This window comes from Felis catus, chromosome A2 (genome assembly GCF_018350175.1).
Source record: "Felis catus isolate Fca126 chromosome A2, F.catus_Fca126_mat1.0, whole genome shotgun sequence".
In the NCBI taxonomy this organism is placed as follows: Eukaryota; Metazoa; Chordata; class Mammalia; order Carnivora; family Felidae; genus Felis; species Felis catus.
The window spans coordinates 108,755,170-108,780,126 of record NC_058369.1 but is presented as its reverse complement, the minus strand read 5'-3'; the positions used below and the strand labels follow the sequence as shown (position 1 = coordinate 108,780,126).

General features: G+C 35.7%; 1 protein-coding gene across 1 annotated transcript in view; it reads left to right on the top strand.

The window, feature by feature from the left end:
- CRPPA (CDP-L-ribitol pyrophosphorylase A) overlaps positions 1 to 24,957 on the top strand; it is a 670,733-nt gene that overhangs the window by 554,056 nt on the left and 91,720 nt on the right. Inside the window, exons 29-30 of the mRNA XM_045052438.1 lie at positions 1,090 to 1,282; positions 14,197 to 14,375. The gene's annotated coding sequence lies outside the window, so the exon portion shown is untranslated. The remainder of the gene's footprint in view (positions 1 to 1,089; positions 1,283 to 14,196; positions 14,376 to 24,957) is intronic.

The window sequence follows — 24,957 nt, the reverse complement described above, 5'->3', positions numbered from 1 at the left end:
AATAGCGTATAAGGGCTCCGGTTTCTCCACACACTTGCCAACACTTGTTATTTTCCTTTCTTTTTTTTTAAAGTAACCATCCTAATGCACGTGAGTTGGTATCTCACTGTAGTTTTGATTTGCATTTTCTTAATTATTTGTGATGTTGAGCTATATTTTTAAATTGTGTGGATATGAAACTCTTTTTCCTTCCATTTGATAATTCTAAGAAAAACAGCTAGACAAAAAGGAAATTCCAAAACTGTGGGAATAATTTTAGCACTATTCTTATCCTTAAAGGATTATTATATATTTGAAGGAAACAGCTTACTAAAATACAAATCGCTTTATCTTATATTCAGTCGACAGCTTTCCACACTGGCAATTCAACCCTGTGAATTCACCCTATTCGTTGATTCATTGACTCATTGATTCATTCAGCAAATGATTCATTCATTGATTCATTCAGCAAATACTAAGAAAGGCTCTCAGTTGCTTTTACTGTACTGGTTTCTGGGAATGTATAAATCAAACCTTACTTTTCCTGTCCTCTAGTAACCTATCTCTAGTTGATGGGGCATTGTCTCCCTTTAGCTAAGTATAGGTCAAAATAGAGGAGGTCTATGTCATCCTACTAAGATGTCAGAGAGATCTAATTCAAAAACTTTTGCTGCCTTTACCAGAGGAGTGACTAGAAAATATTATTTAAAGTGAATTTCCTCATCTGAAAGGGAGGAGTAATTATTCTTACTTAGGGGTTTTGTTGATTAACCCCCTGGGCATCGTAAAGTGGTTAACCGGGTGTAGACATCCCCATGATGACTTTCAGTCTTTTATTGGCACATACATGGCTAAGAGTTCACGAATATCTTACTCTAGCCCAGAAACATCGAGGCTTCCATGAGTTTAGAGATCTGTCACAGTAACCATTTCTCTTGAGTGGTCCTTGAAAAAAAAATCAGTAAATGTAAGCGATCTCTGCTGTCAGTGCTTAGAAGTTATATGAAACAAAAACTGTCTGGAAAAATATAGGCATGAGGGAGATAAAATCATTTGCTGAGACTTGTACTTTAGAATTGCACCTCATCCAACATTTACTTTTCCTTAAAGAGACAAAATGGATCCCAGGACCTCCTATCTGGACTGTAGCATTATTTTGTGTATTCATTTATTTGAAGAAGGGAAATCTGCCTTCATGAAGAAAATGTACTGGTCGCAAGGAGTTGGACTGTTTTGATCTTGCACGGCAATTTCTCACTACAAATTCATTAACTGAGTGGATTCCTAAGTGGCTTGAGTACAGGTAAGTAGCACTAATCGTGTGGATCAAAGCAGTATCCTTTTTACAATAATTATTTCTCATTGTGAAATTTTAAATTAATAGTCTGTTTTTCTGGTATTATATGGCAGTCTCATGATCCCGGTGATAGTATTGGCCCTTTGCTTTGCAATATTAAATAGAAATTAAGTTTGCCTTGTTAAAACTCAGAGCTCCATCCTGGACATTGACAGCAAGATGATTGGACACAGGAAGGGAATTAATGCAACCTGAGGAAGTGCCTCCCCTGCTCCCCATCAAGGGTACTCTAACCCTATAACCACTAGCCCCACGCACCTGGAAGCAATCCACTTATTTTCGAAAGCTTTAAAATTTTCTACAAACCCCATCTTGCAGTTTTGTTATTCTGTTGATACATTTTTTGCCCCAAATACAGATTTTGAATTTTTTTTCTCATCTGGACACTGGGTAATTCTGGGAAAAAAGAAACTATTATATTTGATTCATTGTGTTTTCAAATTTTGATGCAGTGCCTTTATAAATTAGCCTATACTGATATAAAATTATGATTCAGGGTCAAAACTAAAAACTTAGACCAGATGGGAATATTTACCAATGCTTACTTTAAGATATAAAAATGTGAAAAAATTGAAGTAGAAAACCGTGCTGAAATGTAGCCACTGTTCTTTTGTTAATACAGTAGTATATATTCATTATAATTTATTTTCCCTTGAACCGTATTTTGTCTTTAAGTAATTTTGGTGTGTAAGAACAGAGTACTTTCACATTTGTACATTTTTTCCTCAATAAAACTACGACTGCATTATTTGTCTTAGTATTTATCTCTGCCCTGGAATGTTTCTTGAAGTTTTCTTTCTGATTTTTAGGTTTCATTTCTACAGTATAATTTGCTTGTTTCTTTAGTCTGCTGCCAGGAAGTTAAATATCATAGTAAAGCTTTACCAAAAAGTGGAAAGTAAGAAAATGTGAAAATTGGAATCCCTACGCCTTTCTTCTTTGCTGAGAAAATTTTTTGTACCTATGTGCTTTGGGGATTTGATATTAGTCATTTGATTGACTCTACAAAAAGATGTGAACTGAGTCTTCTTAAATAAGATCATTCTCATTGTTCAATTTTTATTGTATAAAAAGTGATTTTAAAAATTCTGTCTAGGTTGTTTTTACCTCTATAAGGAAGGATATATATAGATATATTTTTAACTTTATCAATCCCTGTACCTATTTGTTAACATTTCCTTAAATGTGTTTTCTCCAGATGTTAAAAGTAAAAAGCCCTTGTTATTTTTTCCATTGTCACTCTTTACTACTTTCCATAGGCGGTATATTATGCACGCCAAGGACTGGAGGAAATAACAGACGTGTGAGCCCCAAATTATAGGCACAAAAATAACTTTCATAAAATAAGTTTTAAATGACACCACTTTCCAAAAAAGCCGACTCTAATTGACTCAAGCCTAGAAAGCAGTAACGTTAGGGAACATCAGACACACGTCCACTGATCCCAGAAAGTGTTCCACAGTGTGACATTAGCTGAAATGATGACATTCCCAGCTTGCTGCCAGCACATTCCAGGAGGCAGGCTGGGTATTTTGGTACTGGTCAAGCCGGTGTCCCCAACAGTATTACTCTGACATCGTTGAGATACTATTTTATTTAATCAAGCAACTCCTGAGAACCCAGCTCCATTGCTCACCTGCAACAGATAAAAGAAAAGATTCCAGGCAGAGAGATTGCAAGAAATAAGAGGGGAAACTCCTTTTTGAATGCAGACAGAATCTTCACCCGGGCTTACTGACTGGAGCAGTCCGGGTTCCTGCTGTTTGCAGAATGTTACAGATGGCTGCCTGGGCAGGAAGCCCTCCCCCTTCCCTAACGGTGCTCTGGGGAATGCTGGGGGCCTGGAACCAGCCCTCTCCTTCCCTTCCAAACCTCTTCTCCAAACCCCTACTGAGAAAAAAAAAAAAAAAAAAAAAGAGAGAGAGAGAGAAAGAGAGAGAAAGAGAGGATGAAGAAAAAAAAGTACGCCCTGGAAACATTTCTGCCAGTCTGTTTTTTAGTGGAATCTTGAATTAACCTCTTCACTCCCGATTAGAATAGCAATTTATAACTTCGCCGGCATCTCTTTAATGTCCAGAATCAATTCCACCAGCTCATTGAAGTACCCTACCATTTGGGTTGAATTATAATGGCACTTTTGAGTTATGCAACAATTTCAAGTAAGCGAAAGCAGGTTTGAATTCAGAAATAATTAAAAGTATTTTAGCACATCAAATATTGTATTAATAGTGTCCTCTGGTTAGATTCGTTCTTAAATCCCGTTGGAAAGTTTTGTTTTTCCCAGCTTTTTCCTTTGGTGCAGTTACTTTTTTTTAAAGTACAAATTTGTTTTGGACCTCTTAAAGAGAGGTTAATTTCTTTTTTTTTTCTTTTTTTTTTATATATATATGAAATTTATTGACAAATTGGTTTCCATACAACACCCAAGCCAAGCCAAGAGAGGTTAATTTCATAATCAGTCTTTTGTTTATAATTTGAAGGCAATTTCATTATCATAACCCTATTTGTGTCCTATTTAGTCTGTATTTTAAGGCTTACTGTATTTGTGTTTCTTAAAGATGGCTTTTATTTTGTATTTTTTAAAGTTAGGAAATTTAGCTAATATATGTCTGTATCCAAAGAGCAAGCAGAAACTTTATGCTAAACTGTAAAATTCAATTTTATTTCTAACTTCATCATTGCCATCATAGTAGAAACAAAATATGCCTGGGAAGAATATACTTATTTTGAAACATATTACATTTATTTGAATCAAAAATAAAGTGTAGGGAAGGAAAAAATAATTTTTCCCTCTACCCTTCTAGGTTCTTGGCTGCGACACCCACTGTAATAAAAGATTAACAGGAGAAAAACAACTAAGTTTATTAACTGTATGCCTCCTGTATACATGGGAAATACCCAGGAAAACTGAGTCACTTCCTGAGATGGCCTTAGCTATCATCTCCAGCTAAGGACAAAAGATGTTGGGGGTGGGGGGTGAGAGGGAGAGTGAGCCACTTAAGGGAGGCTATCAGGAAAAGCGCAGAAAACAAGGGTGTAATTGTTATGCAGATTTTGGTTGTGACCTTCTCTATTGATAAAAGCTTTGAGAGCCATCCTTCTCTTCCTAATGCTGAGAGAAAGGTACTTTTACAAATGGAGATTTCCCTTATAAATTTGTCTCTTACAAAAAGGAGACTTCTACTCAGTTTGCAGAGCAATTCCTATATATATTGTTTCTTAAAAATACTTCGCCTAGGTGCGCTGGGTGGCTCAGTTGGTTAAGCATGCAACTCTGGCTCAGGTCATGATCTCATGATTCCTGAATGTGAGCCCTGCATCAGGCTCTGCACTGGCAGAGCCACTCTCTCTCTCTCTCCCAAAAATAAAATAAAAAAAAATGAACTTAAAAAAACTCAGACTAAAATAATTCTTATGCCAAAGAAAAATATTTTACAGTATCAAATTCTGCTTCCTGAAAGTTACAAACTAAACTTGATATTTCTGATGATAAGCTGGTTAGATATATCATCATCTCTATGATAAAATATTATAACCATCTATAGTTTTACTCCATGAAAAGACAAGCAAAAGCTTAAAAATGGGAAACTATTGAAAATGGAGTTAAAGAATGTAACAGATGTAAGTTAAAAAGGAAAAGAACTTCTTTATTTCATATGGAGCAAATCCAGATATTCTGTGATTGACTACATTTATCTACTGATTAATTCACCAAATATTGAGTACCCTCTGAGTTTCAGGCCCCATGCTGGATATTAGGGATGCAATCATCAGTGAAACACACTATTTGCCCCAAATAAACTATAGCCTGGTGGAGTGATGATGTTTTTGGGTCCAGAAAGAATTCTTGACATGTCTTTGGTGCAAAAAGGTGATTTTATTACAGCACAGGTACAGGACCTATGGGCAGAAAGAACTGCACTGGGGTTGTGATGGGTGACTGATTATATACCTTCAGGTTGAGAGGGAGTTACGGATAGTGTAAATCTCCAAGGAATTTTGGAAGCGAGGAATTTTGGGACCTTGAAGAGGCTAGTTATTTTTAGGAAAAGCTTATTTACTACTATTTAGTAAAAACTCAGTCATGAGGCCCTTCAGTTGTATATAAGTGGGCCATAAGCTTGGAATATGATTGCCAACATGTATCTTAGGGCGTTAGAGATAAAGGAAGTCTCCAAAGGAATTTTTATATGTTAAAGTAGACTTACAGGATCCTGGGGAGTCAGGCTAAGAGTGCCTTTTGCCCTTAGCAAAGTGTTATCAGTGAGACATCTGAGTTCCTAGAGGAAGGTTACTCTGCCTGTTTTAAGGATTTGTCAATGGGATGTAGACAGTAAGGAAATTTAATTTTTCATTTACTTTTTTTTTAAATTTTTTTAATGTCTATTTTTAAGAGAGAGAGAGAGACAGAGCACCAACAGGTGAGGGGCAGAGAGAGAAGGAGACAGAATATGAAGCAGGCTCAGGCTGAGTTGTCATCACCGAGCCCAAAGCAGGGCTTGAACCCATGAACCGTGGGGTCATGACCTGAACCAAAGTCCGACACTTAACTGACTGAGTCACCCAGGAGCCCCTCAATTTTCATTTACTTTTGTTTCCTACATCAGAGGACAAGACAATCTGGGGTTCCATCACCTGCTATCTTAAGCCCTTGTTTATGAGGGGATTTTTTTAATGTTTATTTATTTTTGAGAGAGATAGAATGTGTGAGTGGGGGAGGAGCAGAGAGAGAGGGAGAGAGAGGATCTGAAGCAGGCTCTGTGCTGACAGCAGCTAGCCCCATGCAGGACTTGAACTCACAAACTGTGAGATCATGACCTGAGTTGAAGTTGGACTCTCAACTGAATGAGCCACCCAGGCACCTCATGAGCCTATCTTAAGACCTTTTATCTAAACACCTAGAAAGGCTAACTAAAGACAAGTCAGTTTGGCCGGCTCTCAACTGAACAAGCTCCAGTCATGATACCTGGCATCTATTCTGATTGGTCACTGCACCTGTTCCCATTGACCCCAAGCTGTACGCTATTTTTAATAGCATGCTTGTTTGGACACATTAGAAATTCATCATTCAAGATTCCTTCCAACAATTTTTTAAAATTGTATTTACCTATCTGTGTTTCATTTCTAGCTAAAAACAAATACACAAATTTAAAAAAAAGGGTGAAATTAATGAGTTTTTGAGCAATGTTTTTTCTTTGAGAAAAAGAACGATAAATGTAAACAGAAAGTCTCAACTCTTTTTGCCCTTACCTTGCTTGTTGTGTGAGGGAGTGATGTTTGGAGCTGCCATAGTCGCGTACCTATGAAGGAAAGCTGATGGCATAGGTGCTGGCCTTGGCCCAGCAAACTTGAGCTACTCAGTTTCCCACTTGGGATGGGCTACCTCTGGATTTCTTATGTGAGTTATGTTGATAGCTTTCCTTCTTTAATCCACTTTGGTTTTGGAAATGTTACTGGCAGTCAAAAACACCTGAGCTGAAATAATATGTTTAGAGGAAGTAGAACTATTTTTGTTTCCTAGGAATGAAAACTGAATGGGTATACTTACATTCCAAATAAAGGATTTTGTAATATGTCTTTAATGAGTGCAGTTTTCCAAATCATAAAACGTCTTGGGAGGCATATTAAACTCTATAAACTCCATAAAATCTAGGTTCTAGAATTAAATATTATTTGCTGGATAAATAGTCTTCTCCCATGCATTCTTGGATTCCAAAAGTTTATCTGACTTTGATAGCTAACTTCAGGTGACTCTCAGCTTGCTGGTTTCAGAGTCAGTAGTGTGGTTTACGGTCATACCTTACAATTTGATCAACCACATCATAAAACACTCGATAGAGATATAGGCCAACACTTTCGAGTGAGAACCCAAGCCAAAAGCCAAATTTTCCTTCTCAGTGTGTGTCATTGACTCTAAATATCTATTTGAGAGAAATGAAAGATTATTGGGCAAATTAGGGTCTGTCAGCATCAGCCTACTAGCTGCATCATACCTTTTGTACGTTACATATTTCAAAACTCTGTCAAATGGAAGTGCCCACTCAAAGGACACATTCTATTTTCATGGCACCTTTTGTCATCTAGCCTCCAGGCTTCCTTTCTTATAGTACAGTTGTCACTCATTCACATTAACACAATGATATACAAGAATATATATATATACATATATATATATATACACACACACACGTGTGTGTATATATATACACCTGTGTGTGTGTATGTGTGTATATATATATATATATATATATATATATATATATATATACATGCACACATATGTATTTGGACATTCTAAACTACTGATGTCATGTAGTTTATTGCAAAATTACTGGGGCTTAGGGTTTTTTAAAAGATACATTGATTCCCTAAGCATAGAAGAAAATCCTGCAGATAGATATCCTCAATAAAAAATACAAAGCAAACAAAACTGTGTGTGTGTGTGCATGTGTGCAGGAATGATCTCATTTATTATAGTTTTACTGGATAGACAAGTAGAAAGAATCATAATAAAGATACATGAAAGTGGGAGGAAAAATCTATGTTGCTTTAGCATAAGATAAAACATGAAGTGTGCTTCAAGGAAAACATCAAGTCACACTGGAAATGCCTTAAATGTCTACATGTGTAATGATTCAGCAAGGCCCAACGCGCTAATGACGAGCCCTTGCTGCATGCCGCAGTGCTGCAAAGCAAAGCCATTCTTTTACGTTGCCCTTATCCAAGTCCATTAAGAAATAATGGTTCTAAGATGAAAGTCTTGTTAGGGTTTCAATGAAAATGTTTGGCACACCATGATGAAAAGTCAACAATCTGCTTTTAACAAGAGACACTGGAAAAACGTTGGTTAACATACCACTGAAAATATTAATTCTCCTTAATGGCAGGATGCAACATAGCTTTTTATAGTTTTTGATCCATGTCATAAATTTGGCTATGACAAAGGGGATACTGCAGCTTTAACTCACTGGCAAGAACATTAGTTATTTTCCAGCCCTAAAAGGTTTGGCCCTTAGTATTCTCTGTAATGTACCAAAGGACCAGATTATTCTCAGAAGGATAGATAGCCTGTTTCTGTGTGTGTGTGTGTGTGTGTGTGTGTGTGTGTATGCACATGAGTGTGCAAGCACACACATATTTGCACGTGGATATGTAAGTGTAGTCAATGTATGTGTGTCACTAGCACGAGTAGTTTTCTTTAAGCTTTTGGAGAGAGAGAATAAGGAAAAATGCTACAAGTCTCAAGTACTGGCCAGAATTCCACAATTTGCAAAGTTGAATCAATGAGGAAGATAACAGCCCTGTGGACCATAATAACTTGATCACTATATGCCTGGATATGCTGCCCACTTCAACTGAATGTGGTTAGAAAAAGTATTATTTTTTCCTATCCTTTTTTCCCTCAGCATAAATATAAATTTTCAGGTTTTAAAGATGTAGGAATAACAGGAGGGAAAGGACTCCTCTCATTTGCTCAAGACAATGAGTCTTGGCTTCAGAACTTACATTTCAGAACAGAGTTATTCTTGTCCAAATCCTAGTACTCTGTCTTAGTAAAAGAGATATACATATGTGATAAATATAACTTCAGTGCCAGACCTTAACATTTTATCCCCACTGGCTTCTTTCTGCTTTGTCAGTGAGTGGACTGTTCGTTCCTTTTTTTTTTTTTTTCAGAAGCATTGACAGAGGATTTTTTTTCATTGTATAAGTAAAGGAATATTTGCTAATGCAATAATTATTTTTGCTATGATTGAGGGACATAATTGTAATAACGTTTTAAATTTATTCCTGATGGTTGGACTTGTTTTTCAAACAACAAAAACCCATACATTTAAAATATGCTAATAGGTTTGTTTCCTCTATTTCAAATTTAATTGTGAATCCAATGTCTTAGAACAATAAATGAGAAAAAAGATGAAGTGTGAACTTCATCTGTAGGAAAAATATAAAATAGCTTACCAACAGAACATCTTAAATGTTTTTTAATGAATAGGAACATGCATAGAATGAATTATACTTTAATGTTGTTTCCTTATACAAGTAGTTCTTAAACTTTCATAAGGATAGGAATCACTAAGCCGATATGGGGGTGAAGACTTGTTAAAAATCAAAAGTTCTAGACTCAGAGATTCGAATTCACTAGATTTGGAGTAGAGTCCAGGAATCTGCATTTTATTTTATTATTATTTTTAATGTTTACTTTTGAGAGAGAGAAAGAGAGAGAGCCTGCATGCGTGCATGCATAGTGAGGGAGGGGAAGAGAGAAAAGGAGTCACAGAATGCAAAGCAAGCTCCAGGTTCTGAGCTGTGAGCACAGAGCCTGACCTGCAGGGCTGGAACTCAGGAATTGCGAGATCATGACCTGAGTCAAAGTGGGCCACTTAACTGACTGAGCCACTCAGGCATCCCCAGGAATCTGCATTTTAAACACTTTCCCTCTACCATTTGGTATTAATGGTACTAATCTTCCTATGAAGAATTAAATCTGGGGCAAAGGATTTGTTCTCATTCATATTCCTACAGGTTTTGCTGTTAAAGGATTAACTTTGTACACTCCAAAAAAAGTGTGCTCCTTCAAAAGGCACAGAGCCTTACCCAGTGCAAGTTTTCTGTTTCTTTTCTTTGTATTCCTTTTTTTTTAAGTTTATTTATTTATTTTGAGAGAGAGAGATGGTGGGAGGGACAGCAGGGAGGGTCAGAGAAAGGGGGAGAGAGAAAGAATCCCAAGCAGTCTCCATACTGTCAGTGCAGAGCCGATGTAGTGAGGTGGGGCTCCAACTCAGGGACTATGAGATCATGACCTGAGCCAAGATAAAAATCATAGTCTTAACCCACTGAGCCACATAGGCGCCCTCTTTGTATTTCTTAAACAACATATGGTAGAGAGCTAACATCATGCTTTTATGTATGTATGTATGTATGTATGTATGTATGTATGTATGTATGTATGTATTTAGTGGCCTGTGATTGCACAGGATTGAAATAATCTTACTTTTCAGTCAATGTATTTTTATTGGTTTATATAGACTTACACATGCAAAATATGTATTATTTTTTTAAGGCGCACATATGCTTAGTTTACATACATAGTACTGTGTTATAGATCACATTCTTTTCTATACTTTTCATTGACCTCTCTGTCTTTAAAGTCAATTTATGTTGTGTAATCTAACCCATACCTCAAACTGCCCCACTGTTCTCTAGCTTATGCACCATCCATGTTTTACCCTTCCATTCTGCCAGGATGGAGTCCCACATTGCCTCCAAATCCCCACCCTTAAAAAAATGCTATAATAGATATCCTCTTACATATACATTGATGAGCCTGCACATATCAATTTCAAGGTGAGTATAATCAATTTATGTTTTAAAACAAACTTTAGCCAAGGGGAATAGGGGCTTCAAAATTTCTGTCATTTGTTTGGTGACCTTAGGAACACAGAAGAAATCTATTTATGATACCCTTATGAAATACATAGTTTATTCTATGGAATATTTGTTATAATTCATCTGTTCCTCACTTAGTGCTTTCTAGAGTGATGAGCTTATTTAAGAAGAAGAAAAAAAATGCAGAGAAATAAAAATTATTCTCTCATGATTGCTTTTAATGGAAGAGAAATAAATCATATTTTTCCCCAAAACTACTTAGATTAACTTGACTAAAAACATATTCTTTTTTACCTGTGATTATCAATCCAAATATAAAATCAGTCCAAATATGTATACTAGTCTGAATCAAATTTACTGAATAATTGAATTATTTTGAAAAATCTTTCATGGCATTAGCAGTTTTTGAATTTTATATGTAAGTAGTGGTATTTGAGATTCATATCTTTAATAAGGCACATGCTTAATAAATCAGTCTGTTGATTTCATATTTATTGGATGACCTTTCACATCCTTGCATTTAATGAAGTGTTACTGTAATTTGATTTGTTTATGTGGTGCCTCTCTCTTTATACTTGGAATTATCTTGCCAGAGAATATACAAAAGCTGCTATGCAAAGATCAGCAAATATCTTTAAAACCTTAACAGCAGTTTAAAGGCAACTTCAGAGCACATATTAGAGACCCTTTGCACAGCCCCTGAAAACATAGCCATGTGGCCATTTCTGTTCTTGATTTGATTTCTGCACACTTTTAACTGTTGAATGTCCAGAATGATGGCTTGAGTAGCATGTTCCAATTCAATGAGATTTCATATAATATATTTTAACCAAATTAGCAAGGGCAGTTGTATTGGTTAAGCATTTCAATGAGATAAGAGGGGGGAAAAAACACTTTTTTGGTGGAATAAAGATCTGAAAGCACATTAAGTCAGTGTGGAAATGAAATTTAACACACAAGTTGCTACGTAACAACACACCATTTCAAAGAAATATTAATGGAGTTGATAGGAAAATAGGAGGTCATGTCTTCATTTATTACTTTGTTGATTGGGGAACGAGATAGGTTCAAGTTGTAGGCAGTGCTCCGTCTCCTGAAATTCCCCCGTAGCGTGAGGTGATCACATTTATTTCAGCTGAAATAAGCTATTCCTCCTAGAAGTCTTATTGGACAGAAGGCATTATAAGCAAGTAGAAGTAAAGATGGGAAGAGGAAGCACCTGTCTGAGACCATGCTGGTTCCTCCTCCATCCAGGCCCAGTACTTCTGCAGAAGTGTTCAGGCTCCCTAAGAACAAGTTTAGGAAGCACCAACTGTAAAAAGCAAAGGCCAAAAAGGAGCTGTAAATGCCACCACCGTTTGGGCCTGTTTACAATGATTAAAAGCAAAATGAATCACAGTGGGTTTGAGAGTACAGGAAGCTGAAAGGGTATCCCTGCCTGTGAATTTGGTGCCGACTGCAGAAGTGCCCTGGGTTAACCCTAAATGCACGGACACATACTTTTTTCACTCTACTATAATCTCCACCGCTGGGTCATGCATAAACTCCATGTAGGACAGCACAGACCTAATTTGAGTTTGTTGTGCTCCAGGCAGCTAACCATTAACAGAAGAAAGCTTTACAACTTATTGAATACAGTGCATATTTTCTCACTTAACCCTCATTATCCTCTAAAGTAGGAATAATTTAGTAGTAGGAAGAGGGGGGAAATGCTTCATGGTAATATCATGATACTCCTTAATATTCATTGATACTGAGTATGCCTTTTTGTGTTCGCACTCTCATTCATGGGCAAAGCACTAAATGTTTTTCAAATCTTGGGAACCTTCAAAAGTAGGTTTTAATGGTGGACTGTGTATAAAAACCATGTCAGGAATCACAAAGAAAAACAATATTTTATTGGCTTATTCAAAAAACACAATAGTTATTTTCAAAGGGAAATAACAGATAAACATTGTTTATATAAGGGTAATTCAGAATTACTTGGCCGCACTCATGTTTGTTGATAAAACTGAAATGAACTTTCACTTAGATATACTTTGAAGCCTAGCTTCTGGCTTGGTTCCAAGGGTGGAGTGAAGGAGAAATGTGTCAGCAGTCTGTCCTGATTGTATTCAGAGTCCTATGCTGAGTACGGGACACCACTTCTCTTCCCTTGCACAGACCCAAGGAAAAGCAAGGTCTGGCCCTACTACTTGTAACACTTAAAATTTTATCTTCCTTTCTGATAGGCAGGTGGGAGGCTGAGAGCTGTGATAGTACCATTTAAACACTGTATCATTAATGTGTTATACGTCAGTACTAGCTTGATACCCATATCCTTTAATTAGGCCAGAGAGATTCTGTCACCCATGTTATTCTCAGTGTTGTTTCGAGACTGCTTGGTTATTGATAGGATGAGTTTTAAACACACCAGAGAGGTATGTCAAGCCTACACAAATGTCTGCCCAAAGTCCATTTTCCATCAGCCACATAGTTCAAGTACTCCGTGCATATTCAACAAAAATTCTGATGATCTACATAGCTTTCATATATGCATAGTGAATCTGTAACAAAGGGATAAGAGATACACAGCATTTTTAAACATTTTATTTCAGAATCCTAGAGGCTAGTGGCTACTTACTTTGTTTTGCTTCAGAATTTAGCACCACTTGGGTGATGTGAGAAAGCTAACCAACAAATAAGTTTGAGTGGAAAGACATTAATTAAGGTGATGTCACTTCCATAGTGGTTCTCAATCTCGATTGCATGATGGAGCCATCTGACAAGCTTTCAAAAAATACTAATTCTCAGGCCTGCACCAGACCAACCAAATAAAAATTTCTGCAGATTATACAGGGGCAATTTGTGAATGTTCCTCTGATACTGCCATGGTTCAGAATTATTGAGCTCAGCAATAATTTCTATCAAAAAGAAGCGATGGCACGTACGTTCTTTTGAGTTTCACTAGTTTATTTTCCTGGTGATAGACACACTGATGGTCCCTAATTGAGTTCAAACTTCATGTGCAGACACCTAAGTTTAACCATTCATAACTTTACTCACCAAAATCCAGTTCAAAGGTCTAAAAGCTTATTAGAAATGCAGATCTCAGATTCTAAGATTCATCTGAGAATCACTGAATTATAAGGTCTTTTAACAAGGCCTCCTGGGAGGTTTGCATACACATCCAAGATTGGGAAACACTGATACAATTTCAGTGATAGGAAAATCTTTTCAAGTTAAGTGTTCCCTGTTTTTGAGATTTAATTTTGCACTAGAAAATAAAACGAGCACTATGTTAAAAAGGGAACAGGGGGATGTTGTGCCTCAAGTTTTTAATGTGCCGGAAGTCAACCAAGTGGTGAGTTTTCTCAAGATGATTCACAGATACTCACTCTGGTCATGAATTCCTTTCATCTGACACCTACTTTCATTTACTAATGGAAGTGCTATCTTTTCACATATGCTTTCTTTCTTTGGCTCTACAGTGAATTTTTCATCCTATGTACAAAAAAAAATTGCAACAGAAGGCAATACAGCCAAGTATTGAGGAATGAGGGAATTTGGTGATTGGCCACTAGTGACTGGCAAACTGGGACAGCAGGATCTTGAGTTTCCAACAGTGAGTCTCATAGTTCAGACATTCAGAGCCACACTAAACCTTCAGGTAAATAACCTTAACTTGAATGTGGAATTAACTGCTTCTCTTCAGTGCTTCATTGAATTCCTCTTCTTGTGTTTTCTCTTTAGTCTCACCCTGAACTTGTAACAGGGGACAAGTTGGAGAAAAGCAGGCAAGTAAACTCATCTCAGAAAATCTAGGGATACTTGCCGATTTTAGATATCATATCCCTGATAAGATCTTTGTGAAACAAACTCTTGGTGCACAGGAAGGCAGGAACCCCGCCTTGAATGTGATTACTGGTTCTTTGCATACTTTGAGTAGATTTCAATAGTAAAAGTTTCCTTCTCTGCCCAAACCTCTCCCTTTCCTAAGAATGCCCACAATAGCTGACATTTATTTTCATGTTGATATTTACCAGGAGCTAAGTACTGTATATGTATTAATTCATCAAATTTTCCTAAGAAAATCATGAGGACGGTAAAGCACAGTATTTTTTTTAATGTTTATTTATTTTGAGAGAGAGCAAGTGTGAGTGGGGGAGGGCAGAGAGAGAGGGACAGAGGATCTGAAGTGGGCTGTGTGCTCACAGGAAGCCCGGTGAAGCACAGTATTTTTTAAGTAATCTCTGCACCCAACATGGGGCTCAAACTTACAACCCTAAGATCCACAGCCACTTGCTCTACCAACTGAACTAGGCAGGTGACACAAGCACAGTATTTTTTTTTTTAATGTTTTATTTATTTATTTTTTTTTCTTTTTTCTTTTTTTTTTTTTAATTTTTTTTTAATGTTTTATTTTTTGAGACAGAGAGAGACAGAGCATGAACCGGGGAGGGTCAGAGAGAGAGGGAGACACAGAATCCGAAGCAGGCTCCAGGCTCTGAGCTGTCAGCACAGAGCCCGACACGGGGCTCGAACTCACGGACCGTGAGATCATGACCCGAGCCGAAGTCGGACGCTCAACCGACCGAGCCACCCAGGCGCCCCTGTTTTATTTATTTTTGAGACAGAGAGGGACAGAGCACGAGCAGGGGAGGGGCAGAGAGAGAGGGAGACACAGAATCAGAAGTAGGCTCCGGGCTCTGAGCTGTCAGCACAGAGCCCGATGCGGGGCTTGAACCCACAAACTGTGAGATCATGACCTGATCCAAAGTCGGATGCTTAACCAACTGAGCCACCCAGGCACCCCACAAGCACAGTATTTTTTTAACAAAACTTAATTTTTAGAAGAGTTTTAACTTTACATAAAAATTGGAAAGATAGTACAGAGAGTTCCTATATATCCCACACCCAGAGGTATTAACATTATAATTAACATCTTACATTAATATAATTAAGGAACCAATCTCAATACATTATGTTTAACTGAAGTCCACACTTTATTCAGGTCTTCTTAGTTCTGAATGTCCTTTTACGGTTCTGAGCACAAGATTGTTAAAGAAACTTCCAAGATTACACAATAGTAGTTGACAGCTTGTCTTTAAATCCAGACTTACTCCAGAGTCCAAACTTTCAAGCACTCATTATAATGCATCGTGAGAGTAAGGTATGTCTATTAAATCATACATCTTGAGAAGAAACTACACCAAATATACAGGAAAAAAGCATCTTTTCTATAGTTGTGGCAAAGCCAGTACAATCTGAGGACTATCTGATTCCATGGTAAGCTTACATGTGACATTTGTGGTCAAACAACCAAGTCCCTCTCCATCAGTTATAAGTAAGTAGTTAGGCTTCAGTTTCCTTTGTGGAAAATGGTCATAATACCATATGCAAGGGCTATTGAGAGGATTTTTGTAAAGACTAAGGGATATCTGCCTGATTCCAACCTACTTAAGCAATACATATTTTTTCACTTCTTTCCTCTTTTTTATGTCCCATACCCATATGTGTCTATGCTCAGTATTTGTAAAGAAAAATGTCATTACTGAAAGGTGATAAAATGTAGGAATGACCTCACAAGTGAAAATTCTGATATTTCTCTTTGCATTGAAGAAGTTGATTGGCCACCATCCTGCATGATTTTCTTATCATTGGCTCTATGACAAAATCACAAGGCTTGATCCAAATGACGATTTAAGGCCACTGCAGTTGTATTTTTACAATGTCCTATCTCCTTACCTCAGTTTCTTTATATTTAAATAACTGGTATGCAAATCTCATAAGAATGATTTTCCGCACAAGTATCAACTCAATATTTTGAGGCTTCTTTTCAACAATTGGTCTGGTTTTCCAAAAGAAAGTTGGATTCCAGCGTGTTCCTACTGCTTCCTGGTGCCTGTAACAGCACCAGGAACAGGGAGTTCATCTTTCATACACACAACATGGCTTTGGCAACAGGGCGAAAGTGTCTGTCCAGCCAGGAAAAAACATTCACACACTCCCACATGTTCACACCACCCACATCCAAAAGGCTGAGTCTGGGAGCTGCCTTTAGAATTGTCATCATGTTCCGATACGGATCCTGAGGCTGAGATATATCCATATTCTGCAGTGTCTCAAACCTACTCAGCGACTCTTCCATTGCTATCCTCTCACTTCCCTCTTGTTTCCTTCCCTGCTCCTGCTTCTATGTCTCTCAATACATCTATGCTATTAATGTTGTAAGAATGTCATTTAATTACTTTAACTAAAATGTGCAGAATGTGTTGAAGCCACAAAAAAGGCTTTGAAAATTAGATGTGTTAAACTTTGTGGACTATATTTCCCTCATTAACTATAAAAAAGTATGGTCTTATTTAAATTTACATGTAATAAAAATTTTTTAATTTTTGAAAAAATATAAGTACAAACAGAAACCTAGTTTAGAAATGCCAACTCTTACCAACTCAGGATGCTAGTTAATTTGTTTCTACATGAAGAGAAACATCTTTATCATACATCAATAGATCTAGGAAATCGAATTATATGAATAGAGGGCTCAAAGGAGACTGTGAAATGTTGTAAGTTTCCTCCAGAAATTCCTTAACCGTTCCAAATAATATTATTGAAAATCTCCAGAAAAGATATTTGATGACTTTCTGTAGTAATATGATATTTTTAAAATCTCTCCTCTCCTATATTCATATCTCATGAGAAATAGAGGATTATCATTTCCCATTAATATCCCAACAAGCTTATACTAGCTCTGCAAAGAGGGCATGTATCTTACATGAGATCTGACTGGCATTGTGAATCAATGAATAAGGATAGAGATGAACACTCTCTGTGCATCAGGGTGGCAGCGTAGCCTAGTAGTCAAGAGTGTGGGCTCTGGACATACACAACATAAATTGTCTGGTGCCGCCACATTCTCTTTTTTTGTTTTGTTCGGTTGTTGTTTGTTTTGTTTTGTTTTGTTTTTAGCTAAATGATCTTGGAAAATTAATTATCTATTTCCTTATCTGTAATTGAGGTAATAATACTACTCAACTCATCAAGTTATGGTTAATGAATTAATGTATTTTGAGGAGATACAAACACATTCGATAAATAGGATTTTTTATTTCCTGTGTAATAGACACTGTACCTCTAGAGATATTTTAAATATTTAGTCTCCATTTAATATCCTCATATTAATGATATAATTGGACATTATTATTTCCATTTTGTGAATGAAGAAAGGGTAAAGCGGAATTAGAAACCTATTAAAGAGGAGTCCATTAGACAGTGGCAGAATAGAGAGTTGAATTCAGAATTATTTTACTTCAAAGCCCATCATGAGGAGGCAATTATCTCTCCCTAAAAATGATACCATAGAATGTGCTCTAATTTTATTTTACAATAATTTTAACTTTATTAAAAACTATTGATTAAAATCACTTTAGTTCACTTTAACTTTCCAATGAGACTTTAGACTTTTCTCCAAGAATGTGTAATGTACCTTACAGTGAAAGCAAATTACTAGGTCTTTTTGTTTTGTTTTCTCCCTTTGCTCATATATTTAAACAGCAACCATTTGTTGGCTACTTCACTATAAATAATGTTGGCAGCAAAATGAAGATCAAAAGTATTAATGCCAAGTGCCACTTATCTAGGTATTATCAAAGTGGAAGAGATGAGACAACTCTTCACTCAACGTACGATAAAATATTCAACATCATCTAATTACTAACATGAGTCACACAGGAAAGGAAATGCTATATAAGCTGTGAAGGGTTTTAGATAGCTCAATAAAATAAGTAATTCTTGAGCTAGGAATAAAATAGTGGGGAGAATTTACCTACAACATGCAAGGCATTCCAGACCAATGATATAGTGTGAGGGAAAGTGTGCAGGTAGAATTGAGTATGGCTTATTTGGAAAAAATGAGGAAATAATCTCATTGGAGCAAAAACTGAGTTGAGGAGATATATGAGCTGAGACTGGAAAAACTATTTAAAAAGCATACTATGACCAACCTTGGATGAGAATTTGCAATGTTTCCATTTTATCCCATAGGCATTTGGGGTCCACTGACAGTTTTTGAGCCAGGATAGTTATGTGATGAAATCAATATTTAGAGAGATTTCAAAATAATTTTGCATTTAATACTGAATTATTTTAATTCCTTTTCTTCCATCTAAACTTGGTGGAGGAGGGAAAATGGGGATAGGATTATGCAACTACCACCAGTCTCAGTGAAGTAAGACCATCTCCATGTCCAGTCTGAAATTTCTGTACATTATGGTTTAGAGGAAGAGGTAATGGAGACCACTAAAATATTCCTGGTGACAGGTGATGGAAGACTAATGCATTGTGGGGGGATGGATAAAGATATCCTGAAGGAATAGCAAGAACTTTGGAAGAAAATGTCAAAAACAGTCATACAAATGTCACGAAAAGTTTACCTTCCCTATGGATGAGATTATTAGAATACTACAGCTAGCTCATAGAAGGAGGATTGAAAAGAAGCATGAAAACAGAGAAACACCTTTGCCTGTGCTAAAAACTGGAGAATGGCAAGGCCCTCCTAAAAGAAACTGAAGAAATCCTTCTAAATTGTTCAAACTATGACAAGCCGATTTCAGGAGCACCTGAGTGGCTGGGTCAGTTAAGCATCTGACTTCGTCTCAGGTCATGATCTCAGGTTTGGTGGGTTCAAGTCCTACATCGGGCTCTCTGCTGTCAGTGCAGACACTGCTTTGGATCCTCTGTCCCCCTGCTCTCTGCCCATCCCCTGCTTCTACACAGTCACTCTCCCCCAAAAAATATATGAAAGAAAATCTAATGTCAGAGAAAGATGTGTGGAAGTGAAAAACATGTTTGCTGAATTTGACACTGTAAACATGATGGCAGAAAACATCTGACTTTAGAATATAGAATATATGAAACAGAAACCAAGCTCCAAAAAGACTCTTACACAAAGAAGAAAAGGAGTAAAATGAGGAAAATTAAGATAGATGTATGACAGACTAAAGGATTTGGTCTGTTTTATATATTTCCATATATAAAATAGAAATTAAGAAAAGGTAACAGAATGGATAAATCAGAAGCAAGTGTTAAAGAGACAATTAAAAAGAAAGTTTTTTGAGTTGTAAAAAAAAATATACTCAGAGTATAAGAGATTGTCAAGTTTCAGGGAAAGTAGAACAAGTAAGTTGTTATCTATACTTAACCTCATGCGTTTTGAATTATAAGATAAACTTTAAAAAATACTGTAAGCATCCAGATGCAAAAATAGTTTAACTGCCAGAAAGTGATGAAGTCATGTTTTCAATGTTTGGCAAAATTCTGTGGTAAGCCAAATTCATTTATGTGAAAGACAAGCTGGTGGACATTATCAGACATGCAAAAGCTTAGGAAGGATGCTACCCTCATACTTTTCTGGTAAAGAAGACTCAAATACATGCTGTGATAGATTGGAGAATAATACAAAAGAGAATGGAGAATAATAGAATGAAAGAAAATTGTGGGGAAAAAAAAACCCAGAAAACATAGAATAAGTCTAAATCATTGCTTTTGCAGATTAACAATAATGTATGTGTCCAAATATTCTTACTTTTTTGTATGTAAATATAAAAATTAGTCATTTAACATTGATATGTGCGTATCAACAAAAACTTGGAAAAATAAGAGGGAGATAAGAAAGTGAAAATTATGATTTTTACAGACGATATTACATGGGTTAGTTTTCATTATTGACACTTAGAAAAACATTGGTTTAAATATTTTTAAGTGAAAAAGGATAGATTCAAGTAGTCTTACTTGAATCTGGATGATGTGTATATGGAGCTTCACTGAGTTCTTTTAATTTTGGTTCTGTTTCAACATTGTCATTCTAACCTAATATAAAAATGATCACCAAAAACCCACCCAAAGAGTTTTTTCCTTATGGAATGCAACAACTGAATTGGTCATGCAACAGAGAAAGAATTCAAATGTTATTACTGTAAGAAACAGATGCAAAGTAGATTATTTTTGCTGTGATTAAAATGTATTTTACTAACTACAGAATAACCACTGCTTCCATAAGAAGTAGATCTAAAGTATCCAATTTATAAAACCACAAAAGACCTCAAATAATCAAAACAATCTCCAGAAAGAAGAACCAAGCTGGAAGAATTACAGCTTCCTGATTTCAAACTGTATTACAAAATTATAGTAATAAAAACAGTATGGTATTAGCATAAAAACAGACACCTACAGCAATGGAACAGAATAATGGGTCCAGAAGTAAGTCCATATATGTATGTTCAATTATTTTTGACAAAGAATCAAGAATATACAATGAAAAAAGGATAATCTTTTCATTAAATGGTAATGGGAAAGCTTGACAGCCACAATCAAAAGAATGAAACCAGACCCCTATCTTCCACCATACACAAAAATCAACTCAAAATACATTAAAGACTTTAAGTCCTGAAACCATAAAACTTCTGGAGGAAAAAAGGAGTAAAATCCTTGACATTGGTCTTGGCATAGGTTTTTTTTTTTGTTTTGTTTTTTTTTGTTTTTTTTTGATTTGTCACCAAAAGCAAAATCAACAAAAGCAAAAACAAACAATTAGGAACACAGCAAATCAAAAGTTTTCTGCAACAGCAAAGGGAACCATCAATAAAATGAAAAAGCAACCTATGAAATGGGAGAAAATATTTGGAAACCATATATCTGATAAGGAGTTAATACCCAAAATATACAAATGACACGTACAACCCAATAGCACAAAAAATCCAAATAACCCAATTAAAAATTGGGCAAACGATAAGGAGGACCCTCATTCTAATGAGCACCTGGTGTTGTATGTAAGTGATGAATCACCAACTTCTACACCTGGAACTAATATTACACTGTATGTTAACTAACTGTAATTTACATAAAAACTTGAGAAAAATATTGGGCAAAGGACCTGAATAGACATTTTTCCAATGATGACATGCAGATGGCCAACAGGTACATGAAAAAATGTTCAACGTCACTAATCGTCAGGGAAATTCAAATCAAAACTACCATGATATGTTACCTCATGCTCATTAAGGTAACTATTTTCAAAAAGACAAGAGATAACAAACACTGGAGAGGATGTGGCGAAAAAGAAACCCCTGTACACTTTTGGTGTGAATGTAAATTGGTAGAATCACTGTGGAAAACGGTATGGAGGTTCCTCAAGAAATTAAAAATAAAGCTGCCACATGATCCAGCAATCCCATGATATAGCAATCCCAAAGGAAACAAAATCATGAGCCCAAAAAGATATCTGTAGCACCATGTTCATTGCAGCATTGTTCACAATAGCCAATTTATGGAATTCATCTAAGTATACAACAGTGGATGAATGGATCAAGAAAACGAGGTGAATATATACAATGGAATATTATTCAGTCTTTAAAAAGAAGGAAATTCTGTCATTTGAGACAACAAAGATGAACCCCAGAGGGCTTTTATGTGAAGTGAAATAAGCCAAAGAAAGATAATACTGTATTACATCACTTGTATTTGGAATCGTACCAAAAAAATAAAATAAAATAAAAATAAAAAGATAAAAGCCTAACTTATAGACACAGAATAGAAAAGTGGGTGCCCAGAGCTGGGGGCTGGAGGAGATAGGGAGATGCCTACTGAAAGGGCACAAGTTTCAGTTATGAAATGAATAAGTTCTAACGATCTAATGTAGAACGTAGCGACTACAGTTGATACCCACTGTATTGTATAATTGAAATTCGTTAAGAGTAGAATGTAACTAAGAAAAAGAAAAGGTAAATAAGTGAGGTGATGGATTCGTTAGTTAACTCAATGGGAGAAATCCTTTCACAGTGTGTGTACATAGATCAGGTCATTAGATGGTACACTTTAATAGCTTTCAATTCTATTTGTCAATTAAACCTCAATACCACGGAGAAAAATAAAGTATGCATAATACTAAAGAAAAGTGCAAAGAAAACATGGTCTAAACAGCAAAAGACAGGAAAGGGGATAGCTTATTAAGATAAATTAAAAGCAGAAAGCAAAGAGGATACTTGTGAAGAAAAAAAAAGCAACAACTAGATACTAGTTGTAAAAATATGTGAATAAGTTAAATTTCTCTATTGAAATTTGACAAAATATAAAAATCTGGCATCTGCTGTTTTAAAAAGACAGTCATAAAAGAATCATAAAGTTTAAAAATATAATGATGGACAATTAAATGCAACCAAAAGAAAGAACAGGTAGGCATTATTAACATCACCAAGTTATAGTACAAATAATTAAAACAATAACAAAAAGCCTAAGATGCAAATAATAAAATGGGCAGTAAATGTATATAGGATATTTACAAAAGATATCTAAATGACCATTTCACACATGAAATAATATTCACTCCTACAGTTCTTGGCAGAATGTAAATTTGCACAATAGCCTAGGGAATAATTTTGGGGAAAAAATCCCAAGAGTTTAAAAATATAGTCTTTAAGTCAAGAATTCCCTTATAAGTAATTTGTCCTAAGGAAATAATCATGAATGAATACAAATATTTGTGTGAACAGGTGAAAAGATGTTCACTTATTGTTTATAACAACAATAAATTGGACACAACAGACTTTTTAAATCAATTATAATATGTCCTCAGGATGAAATGTGATAAAATATATTCAAAGTTTAAATATTATAATTTAGAGGAATATTTTGATGACATGAGAACATGTCTCTAGTATATTAAGTTTATAAAACAGATGTAAGGAAACAAGTAGATGGGAAGTATATACATAAAACAATGTGGTGATGATAATATTTCAAAATTCTAATGCATATGCTTTTCATCTCTCTTTTCCTGTCGTATTATGGTTTCCCAGCAACCACCATGCACCTTTAAGGGAAGCTCAAGTCCCAGCTATGCAGAACATCAGATGACACAGTACTGCATATGTGGTACAGGAAGTGGCCTAGGCCTGAGGTCAAGGTTGAGAAGTTAATAAGAAGTGGCCTAGGCCCCTGAGAATTGCATTAGTTGCACAGCCCAGCTCCACTCTCTTTTCGCCAAATTTAGATGCGAAGAAAGGGATTGAAATAATGTATATTGGAGCTATAATCATAAAGAAATCCTTGAATTTAATGAGATTATCAAGAATATAATTTTTTTTTCATCAGGCAAATACTTTACTTGGATTCAGAAAATGAGTTTAGTTAAAATTTGTAAAGTGACACTCACATTTTTCATGGAGGAATTTATACTTGCTACATCAAAACATACTTACTGGCAGTTATTCTGAAAACTAACCATATATTCTAAAATTTGGTGACAAGGGTGTCACTGTTTTGGAAATCTTTTTGATGTCTTAATTGAAGACACTTGAATTCTTACATTTTTCTTCTGGCAATCTGTAGCATTATTTTGTTGTTGTTGTTGTTGTTGAAGTGCATAAAGAAAATCTGTTTTCCAACAGATACATAATTGGAAAGAAAAGGAGAATTTTCAGATAATTGTAAATATTTTTTGATCCTATACAAAAACGTGGGAAAAAGTAGTTAAAGTTAGTTGAAATGTAAGATCTGAAATCATATTAATCAACTTTCTTTATCCTGTTTTGTTAAAATCTGCTAGTTTTTCTTACACTTTAAATGGCTGTTTTACTCATATGTAATTTTGTAACTTCATACAGTCATCGTTTGGAAAACAGATCACTGATTTATGTAACTCTTCCAAACATTGACATATTTCATTATACATTATCAAAGTCACAATCATTAATGTCCTCACCAATTTCATCAGAAAAGTGTTTAAAGTATCATGAAACTACAAAACCCATGGTAGATAAAAATTTTTCCAAAATTCTCATTTTCTTTTGACAGCTCAGATTTTGTCACAATTACTGTCAGTTGCTTTTCCCAAAGTGCCAAGCTCATTTTATTCCTTTTTGAAGAAATGTCTGCCCAATACCCAAGTCCGAAGAATCATGGTTCATCTGTTGATTTTTATTTCAAGTTAAAGTAATATTCCATGGTGGCATATGAGGTCATTCTAAAAGGAATAATAGGATGCTAATCAGTCTTAAAGAATGAAAAGAGCATTCTAAGTAGCAGGCTGAGAAAAAACACAAATGCATTGAAGTGTATGTCATCCTGGAGACCTTGTAATTATATTTTAATCAGAGCATAAAACAGATAATAAGAGCAAATCTAGTAGGAACAGAAGCCAGAGGAGATTTTGTGAACTATTGTAGAATCTTGAAATGTTAAAAATTTGATCTGCA